Here is a 6,785-nt window from a genome sequence, read left to right as displayed (position 1 = left end):
ACTCTTACGTAGAGTTTCGCTTTGGTATATTGGCTGAACCTATTTTTACTGCGTTTGTAGCGTAACCGCTTGGTGCGGATGTTAGGTACTGGGATTATGTGCTGATAGAATCCTAGGATTTGTGTGCATGTGTTGCGCCTAGGATTTGTTTGCTTGATTGGTTGTGTTCTTTGTGATTTGTGCATTTATCAAATTTCTTTGTGAAAATCTGTTTTGTGTGGTTTTTTCTGCCTTTTCTGTGTGAAATATGGTAGATTGTTTTTTCTATTTTTCTGTGTGAAAAATAGTTATGTAGGAATATTTTTTTTCAGAAATTGACTGGGCTCCAAGCGAGGTGGAGCATTTACTTGGTTAGAGTCTTGTTTCTGAAAATGATTAAAAGTGTTTTAAACTTTGTTTTTTGACATATTTGTTTTGTTTTCGTTGTGGTGTTGTAGCGTACTTTGTGTTTGCTGCCTATTGGTTTAAAGACTAACTTTGTGTTTTGTTGTGGGGCAATGATGATGGCTATATGTGACTCTCGTAACATGTGAACCGGTGTTGGGCCAAAAGGTGGAGATTGTTGGGCTTTGGCCCAACCACCCTTTTAGTTTCCCAGCCCACTACCCAAAGCCCACTACCCAATCTATATTAATTCTCCTATCCCTAAAGAAATCAGTACGCCTCCTCCTCTGCAGACAGAACCCAACGTGCGCCTCCCTTTCTCCTGTGAGCGTTCCATTTCTATTTTCTGCCTCTTGGTGAGGCTGCCGAACGAAGAGAGAGATGAGGCCGAGAGAGGTTTGAAGGGCGAGAGAGTGAGGCGGTCGGGCTTAGTGTTGCTGCCTTATCTCGCCTCGTTCTTGTGTGATGCTTCTTTGTGAGGCAGCCGCTGAGAGTTTGAGCGTGTAGTTGGGTTGAAGGCAGTGGGCGTGAGTTTGGGTTGGGAAGGACCTTTGTGGTCTTCGCCGTGGATTGCCGGTGGATTGAAGAGTCTAAGTGTCTGAGCCCCGGAATCCCTTTGATATGTTCACGTTTCACTGCCCATGTTTTGTCTATTGTTTGGTTCCTTTGTTTTTTGTCTTGGACAGGTTAGGAACGGAAGAAACTCGGCGGCGGATCGAACGGAAAAAACCCAACAATAACGAACCGAAAAATTCGGTATACCGAAAATTCGATATTGTTTTTGGTATGATAACTTGGTAATACCGAAAATTCGCACCCTTATCGACGAGAAAATATACTAAAAAGTAGAGAAAATTCCAAATATAAAAAGGGGTAATTTGGTACATGCATAAACAGAGAGTTGAAACAAATTATTACTCCATGTCACGGGACACAAAGCATTAATTTACTGTTTATTAAGTACATATCTATCATTTACTTCTAGTTTTACTTTACCCGGTTAAAAATAGGGTAACTTGCTGGAGAAGATATCTGATTATCTATAAATATCTGTTTTTTTTATCCTCTTTTACGCACAAAACCCAAGGAAGGATTGTAGGTATAACGTCCACTCCCACTCCTCCTCCCTTAACTGCTTTCTGTTTTTTCACGGGACTTTCTCCTGTTTCTCTTTTATACTCCATTTCTGCATGTCTTTTGCTTAATGCTTGTACGTACTAAGGTAAACGATTACCTCACCATCGGGGAAGAAATCGTAAACCGATTTCTCTTACGGAACCGGTGGTGGCGAGTTCCGGAGTTTCTGGTGGGTTAACTCGCGATGGTCGAGAGGTGGCGGCGAGCTGGATGGTAGCTCGGTTGGTGTTCTGTTTTTTTTCTTTTTCCTCTGTGGTGGTTTCGGTTGGAGATGGTGGATTTCTGCGGGAGAGCTACGAATGGGGGTATGCTTCGTGTTGGTGTTTTTCTGTTTTGATGTGCGAGGCAAAGCGATCGGAACAGCTTGGAGGCGGGATGGCGTGGTGAGCCTGCGAAGGCCGATGGTAAGGCGAAATGCTGTTGGTGGAGATGGTTGTTTCAGCGGCGTGCTGCTGGGGGAGATGGTTTGCGCGGGGTTGATCGCGATTGTGTGGGAATGGAGGCCGAGTTCTCGGAGAAGCCTGCATTTATCGGAGGGGACGCTCGTGAGGCTGAGCCCATTGCGCGGTGGGGGAGGCAGAGAGCGGCGTCGCTCTTGGCGTTCAGGGGGGCCGGAGGCGGTGAGTTTGTGGAGGCCAAGCCCATGGTGGGGCTGGTCTCGCGCTAATGCGCAGCGATGGGTGGTGTTGGTGTTGAATGATTTGAGTTTACGTGTTTTATTAACAGTTCAATTTTTTTGCTGTTAAATTTACATGTTATTTACTTACTTATTTTAGCTCTTTAATGATGGTTTATTTTTTGCCAGTTTGCAGGTAACGTACATTATGAGTTTTTTCACCCGCTTCATCTTTTCATCTAGACGTCGTCGTCATATCCCCTTGGCTCCTCTTCATATCCCGGACCCGGTGCCCGTGCCAGACCATATACTGCCGGCCTTGGCTCCTCCTCTTATCCCCCACCATATCCTGTCCTTGGCTCCGCCTCGTATGCGCCGATACATCCCGGACGATATAATGCTTGCCATCCTTCACATGTGTGATGCCCAGACCCTCGTCAACCTCGATTCTATCTCTGAACACTTTCATCAGCTTGTTCAGCAAGTCAAACACATCCGCATAGATGCGCCATACACCATTGCTTTTCGTGATGATGGTCACGGGGTTACAGAATGGCCGGAGGAGGGACTTGAAGATTTCCTAGGTCACTTTTCTGACCTTAAATCAGTGCACATCAACTTTTTTTGCTACGGTCCGCATCCTTACGATAGCGAGCAACGGGCTGGATCCATCCTTCGGTGGAAGTTTGATTCATGTGGAATGTTCATCCTCTACATAGATAGGTGTGATCTTACTGAGGAGAATGATTGGGGCGTTTGCAACGTGCTAGATGTTGATGATGATGAAGCTCAAGGATACGATGAATTGTTTTTTCGGACCGTGCACAAAACCTTGAATGAGATGCATTTGTGGTGCTATTTCATATCGGTGCTTTTGAATAGTTGTCCAAATGTAAACCAAGTGAGGGCTTCCGATTCTAGGGGACAGGGGCGGATGCTCGTAGAAGGAAACCTTTTGAATTATTTCAACCTTGATCGTTTTGAAGGGGAGCAATATGTGAGGCGTTTAAGGAAAGCGTGGGCTTCACCCATGGTGAAGCTCCCCTTCGCACGACATCTGATGCACCAAACAATCGTCCTTTTGACAAGAAAAGAACATGGAGTTTCGGACGAATCGGTGATGGAGAACGTTTGTGATGAACAAGAATTTTATGACGTAGCCGCAAGGATGATCAACGAGGTTACCACCATGCAATTTCTAATAAATGATGAATCTGCGTATCTGTATATATAAGAATACATTGTGTTGGCATGCATAGGCTGATAAGCATTGGCCACTGTTATTTTGTTGCTTATTGCACTCAAGAAATTAGTATTATGATCAAATGAGTTCACAGTGAAGCACGAATTGATTGAATATAGTAACTATTTTTGTTCCTAGAAAATATTATTTTTTATTCAGAGTGTGAACCAAAGCACAATCTATTTGTTTTTCAGTTTTGTTTACGTTACACTTATTTCATCTTGTACCTAATAATATCTGATAAATCCATTTAAAATAAATTTTTATTAAACCTCTTAGTTTTATTTAATTTTTGACCTTATTTATTAATGAAAACCGATTCAATCATCTAGTCTAGTCGATAGAGTAAATAATGGTTTTAATTTAAAAAAAATACAAGATCGAGGATTTTTTTAAAATTATTTAGAAAAGTATATAAGTAATTATGCATATATTGATCGAATAGTGAAAAATACTATTATTATTATCATCATAATTTGAAATAGAGCTGAAGCAAAAATGCAAAAACCACATTTTGTGACTTCCTAATGCAATGTCATGTGCATATATATTTTTAGACATTTATTTTGAAATTATATTCAAGATTCTGGAAATCAATTATGGTGGTTTCAACATATAGTATTGTAAGACGATCTAATGAGATATTTATGGAGAAAAAAAGATTTAAAGGTTATATGTGGTAATATGTGATATTTAACGTAACGAAAAGGTTAATTTGAAAAATTAATTAACAGGAGATTTTTTTAAATTAATTAATATTTTAGATATTGTTATACTACCATTTCTTAATTTCCATTTTATATAAACTTAAGGGTTCATTCAAAAATTTAAAATATTTTAAAGAACCTAACATGTTATTGTGATATATGCATGTTACTAGCTATCAAACTAATCAAGTAAATATATATTAATTCGGATTATATAAAAAATATATTATTTTAATTGTTCTAAATACATTTATTTATTATTATTATTGATATTCCATGTTATTTAAAAGGTTTGAAGTTGAATTGAATTGCGAGCTAATTAAGTTCCTACTTATTGTCCTAGCTACTTGTTTGTCGAGACAAAATCACATTAATTAAGAACTTAAAATCTGAAAATGATATAATCTCAATGCAGCAAATATATATACAAAATACACATCCCGGAGATCATTATGGATGTACGCAATTTCAGTGAAATAACTAATCCTAATGACGAAATAACACTGGCTAAGTTCTACCTCTCATTTTTCCCACATCTTCCTATACAAACACTGATAGGATCGGTTCGAGAGTGGTGAACTGCTCTGATAAATTGATCTCTCAATGTTATTGTAGCATTTGACTCTTGTATCACTTAGTTTGGTTCAATCGACGATTTCCTTGTTGCTCAACTTTCAACTTCTTATCTTCCTTGCTCTATTGGAATCTCTATCCGTTGGTCCTCTGGAGATCATGTTAATAACTCCTCTCGGTGGAGGGGGTGGCCCTTTATTGTTACCAGGTTGATTTTGGTTCGGACGCTGAAAGTTACCATGCGGCGGTCTGGGTCTTGCCCTCTGTTCTGAATGATCAGGACCATCAAGGCCCCTCTTATTGGGATGATATCCTCCCCTTTGTCGTGCTAATATATCTTTCATGCTCGGCTCTTGTTGAATCACTATCTCGATCTCTTGCTCTAGTTGTCGACAATAATTGGTGGTATGTCCATACTCATTTTGAAAGTCACAGTACCTGTCGAATTTTGGTCTGCGAGGTCCGCGCTCACTCCATGGAGGTCTCTGTAAAAGTCGTTTTTCTTCACATATCTGTAGGGCTCGGGTCTTACACATCTTCAAAGGAGTAAAGGAGGCAAATTGTCCCAGTAGTTCGGGTCGGGGAGCTGGTCCACCCTTCCAATGTGTGCTAGGGGTCCTGGTATTCTTTGGACTTGTAGGGTTGTCCACCCCCTTATTTAGCCGAGAAACTTGTATCTCCTCTAAATTCACGTATTTTTCGGCCTGAGCAAGCAACTCATCGTATGTGGAAGGTGGTTTTTTTATAAAATATTTGAGGAAATCCCCCGTAGTGAGTCTTTGAGTGAAAGCACTGATGAGCAAGTCTGTAGTAGCAGTGGGTACTTCAAGGGCCAAAGGACTGAATCTACAAATATATGCTCGCAAATCTTCTTGACCTTGCTGCTTGATAGCAAAAAGGCTGAAAGTAGTTGTAGGGTGCTTTTTGCTGCTAGCAAAATGGTGTAAAAAGGCCTTGCTGAAATCCTTGAATTCATTGATGTCTTCAGGACGCAGTAGGTTAAACCATTGTTGTGCTGGCCCTACCAAACTGGTAAGGAAGACTCGACACTTGATCGGGTCGAAATATTTGTGTAGCAAAGCAGCATTCTCAAAACGGGAGAGGTGCTCTTCTGGATCTCCTTTCCCATCATACTCCCCAACGTGTGGAAATTTAAAGTTTTTGGGGAGTTCGGACTCCAATATTTCAGTGGAGAAAGGAATATTCCGGACTGACGTAGCTAGGTATTCGGACTGCTTCTTCTTCAGGAGTTCCATCTCCTCCTTTAATCTTTTGATCTCTTCCAACTGAGCATTCTGATAAGGGGGAGGAAGATTGACTTCTCCCCTTGCTGTTAAAGCTCTTTCAATAGCGGCAGCAAAAAGTTGTTTCAGATTTTCTTCATTCGCGTCAGCCATCTCAACTCTTTCTTTTTCAAATTCCCACAGACGACGCCAATTGATGATGTCAAAATTTCCCTCCGGGTTCGGTTTGGTAGAGCAAATCTCCCAATATTTTCAACACCGGGTTGGGTCGGGTACGTAGATGTTCTCTTCAGAGACAAACTCCGTTAGGGGGTGCCGAAGGTGTTTTTGGCGTGACCCCTCTGATGTCTAAGTCAGTGCTAAAAAATAAAAAAGCGTGACAAAAAGAAAGAACATGAGAATATGCGTGCGTGAGTGTGTTAGCAGAGAGTGAACAGAAAAGTGAAGAAATAAACAATGAACCATACCTGTATTTATAGGGACTGGAGGGGTAAGTTACCTTGTTGAGGTAGAATATGTGTTAAAGTAGGACTCTACTCCTAAATCAAATAGACCTCAGATACCAAGATAATTAGGAGTCTGAGACCGACACATGAATCATATCAAATCCCGGATTCGTTGGATATTGTCCTTATCTATTAAAGATCTTCGTATATCTGATGATAACCGAAGGTTCTAGATACTGGACCCGGGTCGGGCCTCTATAACGCCTGGTTTAACTTAGCCTGAGGAGTTTTAGCAGATAGGGCTTACATCACTTACACTTACTTGAACCCCCATCACATCCATGGGCCACGTATTAAGCCCAAGTCGGTCTTTTGTCCTGCCCAAGTAGGATCCAGCCTAACAGGTTTTGGAAACTAAGATTTATGCTCCAAATC

The sequence above is a fragment of the Henckelia pumila genome, chromosome 1, assembly GCF_033568475.1.
Source record: "Henckelia pumila isolate YLH828 chromosome 1, ASM3356847v2, whole genome shotgun sequence".
NCBI lineage: Eukaryota > Viridiplantae > Streptophyta > Magnoliopsida > Lamiales > Gesneriaceae > Henckelia > Henckelia pumila.
This window is presented reverse-complemented; position numbering follows the sequence as displayed.